We start from the raw sequence: 12,223 nt of genomic DNA on the forward strand, positions 1-12,223 counted from the left end.
GTGTTCACACTGTCTTCATACTAAGGAGCCATGAGGTGAAAGCATGAAGATATATAGACTCGACAAGTAACTATTCTTTGGACAGTTTTGGTTAGTCATCCTGCGTCATTAGCGACACATGGAAAATCTAATCGAGTGAGTGACAGCAGGTCATGCAACACTTTGCTGGGTCTGTAACTGGAGCGCGTATGTAATGAATAATGAGGAACAGTTAGAAACAGACGCTTGTAGTGTAATGTTATGATTGAATTATTACTCTGTGGTCACTGCGTTTCACCGGCTTCTTAACTGCTGAAATACGATCAATCAACAAACAACATTTGGGTAAATTTCCCAGCAATCATGTGGATATGCGGATTAATAGATGGATTTAATAGTAGTTTAGCTTTTGAATTCAAGCTAAAAATACATACCTGCTGACATAGAACTCATTGGTTTTGCTCCACTTTGGTGCAGTTTGTTTGTGATGTGAAAGCAGAGTTTGATCCACAGCTTTCACACAAGCTGAAACAAAACCTAACCGAGCGTGCAAACGCTCCGTAGTTTGTTCGAACTGAACCAAACACATTACAACGGATAAGACTTTACATCCTACCTGAGAGCAGAGCTACTTGGGGCGGAGTAGGCGGAGCCTGCTGCTCAGCTGAGAGCTGACAAGCAACAGGGGCTGCAGTTCCTGGTGCGAAGTCTGGATCTCTCCACCAATGGGAGGGAAGCGTTGCGGGTGCCTGCGCCGTCGGGTCCACTGTCTGTCTGTCTGTCTGTCTGTCTGTCTGTCTGTCTGTCTGCAGGTGTTGTCACCATTCCCTACAGGGAGAGACGTAGAGAGCGTTTTTTTAAAGTGTTCCTTGCTCTATTCTCTTATGTTTCCTGCTGTGATTATTGCTTGTGCTAGCTCAATTATCACTGCATAATAAGCAAATCCCCTGCTATGCAATTATAATCATCAGCTTAACCTTCAGCCACGTGTTATTTTTCACAAAATGATTTGCTTTCAGTTTTAATGGCAGTTGTGCAGAACAGCAGCTTACGGAGAAAAGTAAACTCTCTGTGACTTTGATGTGACGTACGACCTTCAACTCGCTCGCTTAACCACTCGCATCCAGAATTTGTTGTTTCTAGTTGGGAAAAGTCAGCAAGACACTTTAATAATCTTTAAGACCCAATTTTCATGAAAAGGAAAAAGAAAAAACATAAAATATCCTATAAAATACATCAGAAACATTAAAGCTACATGAATGTGTGTGGTATTTGCGTTGTTGCGTTGTGTGTTTCGCTACTGTAACAACACACTCCTCTTCAATGTTGATGACAGATGTGTGTAAATAGAGGCAACGTGTTGACCTTTGATGCATATTGATTGCCATCGCAGTCTTACTTGACAAGAGTGTTCCAGAGCAGAAAAATGGACAAGAGATTAGTGTTCAAAAATAATGTCCATGCTAGTAGTAGCTCTTCCTTGATGAGATCACAAAGCATGTGTAAAGGCCTGTGCTTGTGGTTCTGTACACTGGCTATCACTGTCTCTCTCTCTCTCTGGAGTATTCAGAACAAACACCCATGCTATTTATACACTGATGCCCCATCAGCATGGCAACCACGCTTTGTTTATCCACATGAGACACTGGTTTTAGGCATGCATCCTTTTTTTTTCTTTTAAAGAAAATCAAAACATAGTTATTTGGAGGCAATTAGGTCTCTTTCACGGACTTGGCTCGCTGTATCGTCACGACAATGTTTCACTTTCACCAAATGCCTCCAGTTAACTGAGAGCTATTATGATGAAATGGAAAGCTGGTGATAAAACCAGCATCTCTCTGGAAACAAAATATTGTTTTTCCATTTGTTTTTGGGGTCATAGCCTGATGAGTTGTTGTTAAAATGTGATCTAACTTTTGTTTTAACTTCAAATGGTTTGTGTTTATCCCTTTAAAGCACCGATAAACAGTCAAAATATGCGACTAAATACACACTGACTCAATGCAATCCTGTAATGTCTGTAATAATGTAATTTACAGTAACCCTGGAGGCTGTTACCATAGCAACACAGACATGTCCCAAGGTCACGGGGGGCGGAGCCGAGCATTAAGTTGAACCCTGAAACAAGGCATCGCCTTTGCGACACAAAATCAGGTCGGTCGATCATGTGATGATGAGGCCCCATGGGGGGGGACAGACGGCGATACTCAAAACACACGTTTTTTATTGTTTGTACGAAGTTGAGACAAATTTGATAAACACACACGCACGCGGGCATGCAAGCATGTGAAACCTGTACAACACCTTCCATACACATTTAAATAGTCACACACAGGATTAAGAGTCACGTACACACACTTACAAACCCACAATAGACACACTTGCAGGAGCAGGAGCAGGAGCAACAACACCAACACCCACACACCCACACACACACACCCACCCACACCCACACCCACACCCACACCCACACACCCACACCCACACCCACACCCACACCCACACCCACAGATATTAATTGTCTGACAGACTGTTGTGGAAGAGTCTACATGCAGTAAGATGTGTGTCTTTGAGAGAGTGTCGTCTGTCACAGCCGGCTGATAAACACAAGACCGGCACACTCTCTGCTTCGTACTCCCTGACTGTTACCGGAATGTGAATTGAAATGACAATTAACCACAATGTGAGTAGATGTAGCTCTACATTAAGTATTGAGGTTCAATTGACATTGTGGCTTAAAAACATTTTACTGGAGTGACTGCCTGCACTATTAGTGTAGATTTAACAGCTTAATTAGCACAGCTAACATACGCAACATCTAACGGCGCTGTGAAACTATAGTTTGCAACATCGTTTACTAAAATGCAGGGTGTGAACTGTGTGTGAGTAGAAGAGGGGAGGAGCTTATGTAACAGTACGCACAACACTGAACATGGAAATACATACAACCAGCAATAAACTCATTACTTCTCATTTCCTCTTTGAACAATATATTTCAGTAAATGTATTAAAGGAATATTTCACCCACAGTTTGTATATTAAGTACTCACCGCAGGCTAAATTGAATTCCATCTCATGCTGGAAGTTTTTTAAATAGTAATATTTAGGCAAAAATGCATGATTTTGGGAAGAAGTGAGCATTAGACTGGATGAACACGGATTATACTGGACGAGTTGTGTGAGAGTTTGCAAAGAGATTTCTGATGCAGTTTTGCTGTTGATAAACCTGGCCTCCATTTATTTCAATTCATCAAGGATTTACTCCGTTTTCGGATTCTTCGTTCGCCGGTCGAGGCACGCAAGAAAAACAAGTTTTCGTCTAGAATTCAACTCAACACGCAGTGAGTAACTGATGTACTAATTAAAATCCTCTACTAAACTGCCTTGTGCCATTAATGAATATCTATCTTTTGATTTCAGGGTTGAAATCAATACAGTGACAGAGCTTTCACCTGGATTCACCTCGTCTGTTACATGGAAAAGAGTGGACCGAATGTGTGCACACACTTTGTAAACACACACACACACACACACAGGTTTGTAAAAACACCCACATAGGTTTGTAAAAACACACACACGTTTTTCCTCCTACTCAGCAGCCCAGGATTCAGTTCCCTGCCTGTCTCACAATGCACTCAATAATAGTGGCAGCCTGTGTGTGTGTATGAGTGGCTGTGTGTGTGTGTGTGTGTGTATATGTACATCTCCATGTGCACTTATCAAACCATGCCCTGCCCCTGTCAGTCTGCTTTTCTATTGGTTCCCTGCCTGCTATCCCATTGTAACAGGCAGGGTTGGACACACATGCGCGCACCCACCCACTCTCTCTCACTCACTCACTCTCTCTCTCTCTCACACACACACACACACACACACACACACACACACACATTACACACACATTACACACACATTACACACACATTACACACGCACTCAGACACAGCAAGCACAGCTGTCCACAAAGCCATAGGTGAGGCGTCTGTGCATGTGTGCGTGTGTGTGCATGTGTGTGCGTGTGTGTGTGTAATGGGGAACAGAGCAATATCTCTTGCAGGATTACACCCTGACCTAGCTTGTCTGGCTAATCCACACCGCTACTAGACAGAGAGGAACACAAGAAACTCGACTCTCTCGGTATTTAGAGCTCATTATGCAATGTTTTTCACTACGGTCCTTTGTGTTGCAGCTTTGCATATGCCTCGCTGTCACATTTCATGTCACATCAGCTTCTGTTTTCACACATTATTTGGTTTTTTTTTTGCTTCCTTGTGGGCTTGTTTGTCTCTATAAACATGTCCTTCCTTATAGTCCCACTGTTTTTTATTTGTATCTTTGTAAGTAGATGAAAACCCATGAGTGAAAGGAATAGACCAAATGCACCAGAAGGCAACTGTCCTCAGGAGGGAATTCCACTGAAACTGACTTTTACTTGGCTAATCTGCAAAAGATACACTACAACAAACAAGCTGTTTGTTTGTTTTTCTGGTTTAAAATGCGTCATAAGTCTTGGCTTCCAAAGACTGACGAAAGTGCAGCATTGCAAAGTTCTTGGGTTGCACTGCAGGCTCTGGGTTCACTGACTGGGTACAACGAGACCAGCAACAAACTGGCCAACAATAGGCCGGTTAGTTGAACACAACTCTGTCTGCACCAGCCTTCAGCTACATACGACGCACACGAAAGTCATGGACGAGCAATGTTCAGCACCTCTTCCAGATAACTACGCAGTGTGTATCGAACACTGATTCATTTATAGGACTTTCCATGAACCACCAAGCAAACTAACCATAATACGTTAGATTACAATGTGCACATATCAGCCAGAAATGGACTCATAGCCCACATTCATAACGAGCGTCTGTGAACAACGTATCGCAAATCAAGTGTGAAGGTGGGAAACTGCTCGACACAACACCTAACTGAATATTATGGTATAAACTATTGGGATTATTTTCAACATCTTTATTTATTTTTAATTATTCCATCAGTTTCTCCAGTTTTGTTGCCGACACACGTTCAAACATAAACCGGGCCTTGCAATACTGTTTGTGAACTATTGTGCGGTTAAGGCTCAATAAACTGAAATGGTGAAAAGCAGTGAGAGAGAGAGAGAGAGAGAGAGACAGAGAGAGAGAGAGAAAAGAAGACCGAAAACACACACGATGAGACACAGAGAGAAATTAAGCACCACAGCTCCATCACTGCAGGTCAAAGTTCAGCCTCCTCTTTAAAAAGCTGCCTGAATGTGCTTATTGTGTACCGGATGATGCTTACATACACAGCCTAGATAGCATACATAGCAGCGCAGCTAAAATACACACTCTAACACAACTGACACACCTATTTTGTCAGCATGCACACGATGATGAGAATAAATACTGCAGAGGTTCTTGCTTCCTGTCTGACTCCGCTCTGTTGGGCCTCCACAGGTGGGGACTTTAATTAAGCATCTCCTGATGTCATTAAACTTTTTATGGAATAACAACAGCTGTCTAATGCCACGATGTGATCATGTTACTGTCACAGAGCAATTTACGAAGTCAACTCGATAACAAATGCTGCAGTATCGAGAGAAAGCCAGTCCTCCTTTCTCTCCTTAGATCTCATATTCTTTCCTCCTTGGATGTAAGCGAGGGAGAATGAAATACAGAGCAGAGCAGAGCTCTCTCACTCACACACACTCACACACACACACACACACACACACACACACACACACACACACACACACACACACACACGCCCCACTGCTGCTGAAGAAATGTGTGTGAAAGAGATAAAAGTAAGGAAAAAAAACTGAGTGAGTGACAGTAAAAGGAAGTCCTCCATTTCTCCTTTGCGTGGCTGCATGTATGTACAGTATTTACCTCTGAACACACACACACCCACACACGTGTGTGGGGAGTTAACATGTGTGAGTGAGACTGTTGACAGAGTGCACCAAACGCTGAACATCAGAGCTGTCACCTGAGGGAATTACTCAGCATTCCTCGGTCGAGCAGCGTTCGCGCAGAGGGCCGGGAGACGCAGGAGTAGCGGGGAGCCCGGCTTTGATCCCCCCTAAGATCGGAGAATCAGGATAAGGGGAATATGCTTTGAGGGGGGCCTGCAGGGAACACACACTCACACACACACACAATCACATCTTCAAAGTGGCACACATGCGCAGACCGCGTGCACACAAATTGCGTTCTTCGATTTACATTATTCCAAACATTCAAAAGACATATGCCGCCCACGCAGGCATAGTAATTACCGCTTTTGATCATTTCTCAAGTCTCTTTCTCCAGTTGTAAACAGTTGTTATGCTCTCCAGCAGGAATCTGACATTGACGGCGGGTATAATGGCCGCCCGGATGTCGGCGGCTCTACCGCCACATTAGAGCGGCGGGATACAAGCGACTGCTGTCAGAGCAGGTTTCATGAGACCTCGTTTACCTCCTGCACGCAAAACTTTTAGTCTCACTCGCCGACAAAATGTAGATCCTGTCAGAGTGCTCTGAATGACGAGTCATGCTTTTAATTGTGGCGAGAGAGCAGTTTCTTCATGGTGGCTCGACTGCTTATATAAGTCGACTCATAGTTCATTGGTGAGGGAAAGAAATACTCTGCAGTGGCCTTTCAGAAATGTGAAAGAACCAAAGTGATACCACGTTATCAGAGATAATGGGCTAATCTCAAAATTGCCATTACCAATTAAGCACAAAAAAAAAAAAAAAAAAAAGAGGCTTTGTTTTTTGAAGGCAAATTGTGAAGAGGAAAATGCATCTCTTCTCTTTTTGCAATTACTTTGTTTGCAGTCAGAGTTCAAGTTGTTTTTGAATGGTGGAAGAAGAAGAAGAACCTTAAAAGGAAATGAAAAAAAACAACCTGAATCATGCTTTTGTCAACATATTTGTATCTATCTCTAATGCACCAAATACTTGACAATCCTTCTCTGGACACTAAGATGAGTGGTTATTATGGGGCTCACAGCACGACTTTAGGAAGTCACCAGCTATACGTCATCAAGCACCACGGCTGTGGCAGGTTCCCGCTGGCAGCACAGGTGCTCACATGCGCACACACACACACACACACACACACACACACACACAGACGCTTGGCCAGGACTCTGCAGCTACCTCCTCCCAACCCCACTGATGTACATAACCCCACACACATAAAGATGCACACTCACAAACAAACACACAAAGTGCAGGTGCTCACACTGTCCCACCAGCTGTCCCCCGAGATCCTGCTACAAGGTCTGATGACCAAGACAGATAGGACAAAGGGACAGAGAGGACAAAGGGACAGAGAGACTACAAGAAAGAGGACTGAGCAGACGCCACACTGACAGGTGTGTGTACTGTGTGTGTGTGTGTGTACACTATGTGTGTGTGCGTGTCAGGTCACGGCTCACATCCAACATGCTGCACTGCCCTTAACCCAAATAAAGTCTGGCTATCTTTGTTTAACCTTGAATGCTAGAGCTGTGTGTGTGTGTATGTGTGTGTGTGTGTGTGTGTGTGTGTGTGTGTGTGTTAGTATACTACACCCTTGGTGGCCTTAGACAAAGCATGAATGCAACACGCTCGTTTAAATATAACATAGAGAGTAATGTGGCAAGTCAGGTCAGTCGGTTCTTGTGACTCCGGGTTACGTCACAGTCGTGGCACGTCGGCCACGCGTCCCATCACGAACCGCTGTTCTCTGTCACTCCCGACAAAAGACTCACAGCGGGTTATGTAACCGAGGTCACAGGGTCAGAGCCGCTGTCACAGCGTGGCCACACCCAGCCCCGGCTGTTAGCATTCCATAGTGAGCGACGCGGTCAATACTTGTCAGGCTGTTGATGTACAGTGCTGCTGTCCGGGCTCCAGGGGCCCCGGCTCAGACACGTCTAGCATGACCTCTCCTCCCTCTGCAGTTACACACAAAAGAGACAAGAGAACGCAAAACACCCCCGGGCAGATTGTAGTAGAAAGATAACAGTTTTAGTTGAAATCGGGAGGATGAAAGTTCAGCAGTGTTTTGCTTTCTTTTTTCTTTTTACCCCTAATTAGTGTCAACAAGGAAGCAAATCGACAAATGCCTGGTTCATGTGTGACACAAGAGAAGAAATAGTAAGAGCGATGTCGCCCCCTGAGCCAAACCACATATCATGTTTGAACATTTTGTGCTGCTCCACATCCTTCACTCCTCTTTCAGCACTGCTGTAGTGAAGGAACCCAAGAGCTCAAGGGTGTCGGGACTAAATACCTGGTGAGACATGGTGTCACTCTTAAAATATGTAATGTACTTTTCTACCTATCTATATAATCACAAAATACACCACATACTGCACGGCACAAGGAGAAGAGGCATGCTGAAGCTTGCTGGCCAGCTAAATATTATATTGTTTGCTTTTTCCACTACAATAGCCCAGTTTGCTTGTGGCAGCTTGTTAAGACGGGTGTTAGTCACAGGGATGGGCATCACGGGGCTACAAACTGCTAGGGTCCAACAAATCAAAAGTGCGCTCACACAAAACAGACACACACAATGTCACATAGAGATTGTAGTTAGCCAGTTGATTGTAGTTAGCCGTTGAATACATTTCTGAATCTAAATGAGAAGGTTATTTAGAGTAATTCTCCATGAAGAGTAAAAAAATCACGAGATTGTTTACATATCTTTAACATTCACACAATTCATATTAGAAATATCATATTTCAGCTCTTGTATTTCTTTCAGTCTTTGGCTTATAAAGCTCAACAGGCAAACAAAGTTAAATCCAATGAACCACTGCCGACTAATCCATGTTGCAAAAGTTTAAATGAGGACAGTGGCGCCGTGGTGACCGATTGTGTCGTAGGCAGTAGAAACGCGCACAAACACACAGCTGGTCTCGGCTCGGGGACTTCTAAGTGCAATCTCCTCTGACACATACTGTACGAAAAAGCCTCTCTCACACTCACAGATTAATACGGATACAGTGCGCACACATGAGCGTACACACACACACACACACACAAACACAGGAGTGCCCCGAGTGTCTATACATGATTAAAAGACTGAAAGTGGGGCAGGCATCGTTCCATGTGAAATTACTGCAGTTCCTTTCAGCCCACCACACACACACACACACACACACACACACACACACACACACACACACTCTCTTAGTCCAGTAGGTGTGTGCACGGCTACACTCACACGTCCACAAGCCACATAGCATTGGATCAATAATTGAGTGATTTCCCCCAATGAAGCAGCACGGGAGAGGAAAGGACCAGTTATTGGTGCCGGCCACAAGAGATGACAACATTTCTAAAATATCAGCCCCTCCCTTCCGTTCACCTTCCCACCGAGTTCATGTTTTCCTGGTGTTTTGCACTTAACAGTACGGTCGAGATTATTATTTCACAACAGCAGTCTGTAACACCCAAGAAAACGAGACTTTATATTCCTCATTGGGGACTAAGTGGGGGGGGGGGGGTCCTCAAACGGCTCAAAGAAACCTTCGTGTTGCACTTAATATGTGAAAAGGATCCGTCAAATCTTTTTGAATTGCGTGCGATATGTCAGCTTTTTAATTTGAAGTGGTTAGCTGGTTAGAATCTGGTTTAACTGGGTGGTATTGTATATTTCAAAAGTAGCTTATACAAAGCCGAGTGCATATTAAAAGGATCAATTTAGAGGATTAAAAACATACCCCGGGGGGAATTGAAAGGCCTCATTAAAGTCAAATGAGCGGTCTTCACGCACAATTGCTAAATGCTGCTCACTGAGATATTATTTGGAAAAAGCATAGTCAGGCATTTTGTAAGCTCTTTTTTTTTTTTTATCTCCACTGTTGACGGATCATCTGGACATTTAGTTTGTGACCTATGAACCTTTCCACAGAAAACAACATCTGCAAACTTTGTAGGCTCCAGAAATAACTCTCACAGAATTCAGATGTACTCTGAACTGCAAACATATTACCCGGTCAAGTAGATCAAATCTCTGAGGCAACAGACATATTGTAGCCAGGTCCTGCTCGCTCTGAGTCACACTCTAATATTGAGAATCGGCCATGACTCACAGCGGTTTGGTCTGGCTGACATTACTTCTATTATGTTCAGTTACATGGACTTCAATGAAGAGGTGCCTAAAATGTACTGCATTGCACTAAAAATAGCATTTGCCAAAAATCCATCCAATGTACCATATCAGATATCATAAATGTAGTCGTGATTTATGTTTTATTTGTCTCCCTGGCTCACAGTTTAATGTCTTTTACATATGCTGTTGAGTTTAAAGCAACAGAAATGAGTTGTACTGGAGATGAAAAAGTGACACTGATGCAAAAAGGTAATTCTCTAAGATAAACGGCAGCTCCACATCTGGCCAAAACTTTTTTTTTGTTACGTCTCTCGGGGCTTACAGACGGGGGAAAGAGTATAAATGAGCACAGGACACAAGCTTACTACTTTTACAAGGCATTATGAAACTGTGCCTCAGTTTTAAAAGATTACAAGTAAACAACAACAATATAAACCCCTCTAAATCTCCTCTCCAAAGCTGGACCAGAGAGGACTGAGCAGTATTACTATTGGTGCACACTAATCATGTGTTGCTCTTGGCAAACACACGGAGGAAAAAAAACCTTTTTTGCAAAAAGTTCAAATAGAAAAACCTGCAAATCCAGCAGCTTCTGAGCAGCCTTGTGCAAGGTTTCTGAGAATCAGACCACAGCTTGTTTGTGGGGGGAGGAGGGGGACTTGAGTTGCTATGTTGTGATTTTTGAGGATTGAAAGAGGCACTTTTGCAACGTGAATCTTTCAACTTGTGGATGTGGGGGAATTGCAATATTGCGGTTATTGCGACAGCTCTAGGTGCAACACACCGCAAAATGGTCACTTCCAGGAGAAGCTTTTATGAAACACAGATAAGCTGTGGGTCGTGTTGATAAAGCCTGGACTTGTTGGTGGTCAGCAGATAGGAAGTGAGACATATTCACACTAAAACACACATTTTTAATATATACATCAAAAGCAAAGCATGCATAGCAAACAATGCGCAGCCTGGCACACAGGCTGCGGTGGCAGTATTTTGCAAGCCTTTTTTCATTTGGTATCCCTGACATCTGTAGTTCCCTCTCTATCCATATATGGCCATTACCCAGGCAACAGAATACAAACACACGGAGTCATCACTAATAATCAAGTTGCAAGACAAGTGGCTCGTACTTTGCAACCTTATTGAGCAAACCTCCTCAAAACTCAAATGTACAGACAACCTCCAAAACAAACACCTGCCTTGTGTTCACGCACGACGGCAACCTCCATCAGCTGGAAGGTTTTACAAACAGTTTATCTTGCACAGCTACTAATGTATGTCCTGCTGTGTAAAGTGCTATATTCACACAGGAAAACATGCGCCATGCACACAAAAGAGGAGTTAACATAGTGGGGAAATAATCAGGCTTTAGCTCTAAGAGTCCCATTGTCATTAACAACATGGCTCTTCTCTGGACACAGAATGATAAGCAGTTCACACCGGTTCACTCTTAATGGGTATTAGCAGAAGGTGGCCCTCACATGGTTTAGGGTCAATCTAGTTCTTGGAAAAAAAAGTCATGGAGTTCAGGTCAGTCCGCCCAAACCTCAAATCCAGCAGTGTGTGTGTGTGTGTGTGTGTGTGTGTGTGTGTGAAAACCTGGCTTGCCCTCTTCTACAAAGAGTTTGTGCATTTTGTAACGTCCAAGAACAGAGGCAGGCTTTAGCAAAGTTTTATCGCGTGAAGATAAATTGAAGTCGTTGAAAGGTATACTGTATGCATTTTGAGAACCATGCGCATGAAAACACTCGTTTATAATTGTGAATTCGGAACTTGTGTCTGATCTAGTCCACCGACCGTTACGATTGCTGGGTCTCTGGCAGAAAACACCACGTTTACAGTCGGACAGTCACTTTCAAACACACTCAATTAAGAGAGGAGTCAGCAGATACAGTTACCATACAATCAGCTGTTAGGGGTCCTCGGTTTGTTCATTAGTTCACTAAAGTAAGATTCCAAAAATATTCTGAAAGCCATGTACAGTAAGTCAGCGTGTGATAAATTAGCTTCGGCAGTTTTGACAGATGTATTTTGTTCAAGTGTGACGTCCCGAAAACAACATGAATTGTGCATGCCCTTTACTCATAATGTCCCCACATGCGCGCGCGCGCACACACGCACACACGCACACACACACACACACACACACACACACACACACACACACACACAC

The 12,223-nt window shown here is 43.6% G+C and overlaps 1 long non-coding RNA gene across 1 annotated transcript in view; it reads right to left on the reverse strand.

The window, feature by feature from the left end:
- Window positions 1-764: 764 nt before the first annotated feature.
- Window positions 765-12,223, reverse strand: part of LOC116387039 (uncharacterized) — a 26,262-nt gene continuing 14,803 nt past the window's right edge. The window contains exon 3 of the long non-coding RNA XR_004212997.1: window positions 765-807. This is a non-coding gene — a long non-coding RNA (uncharacterized LOC116387039). The remainder of the gene's footprint in view (window positions 808-12,223) is intronic.

Source organism: Anarrhichthys ocellatus, unplaced genomic scaffold (assembly GCF_004355925.1).
Source record: "Anarrhichthys ocellatus isolate YVR2014 unplaced genomic scaffold, GSC_Weel_1.0 scaffold14, whole genome shotgun sequence".
NCBI lineage: Eukaryota > Metazoa > Chordata > Actinopteri > Perciformes > Anarhichadidae > Anarrhichthys > Anarrhichthys ocellatus.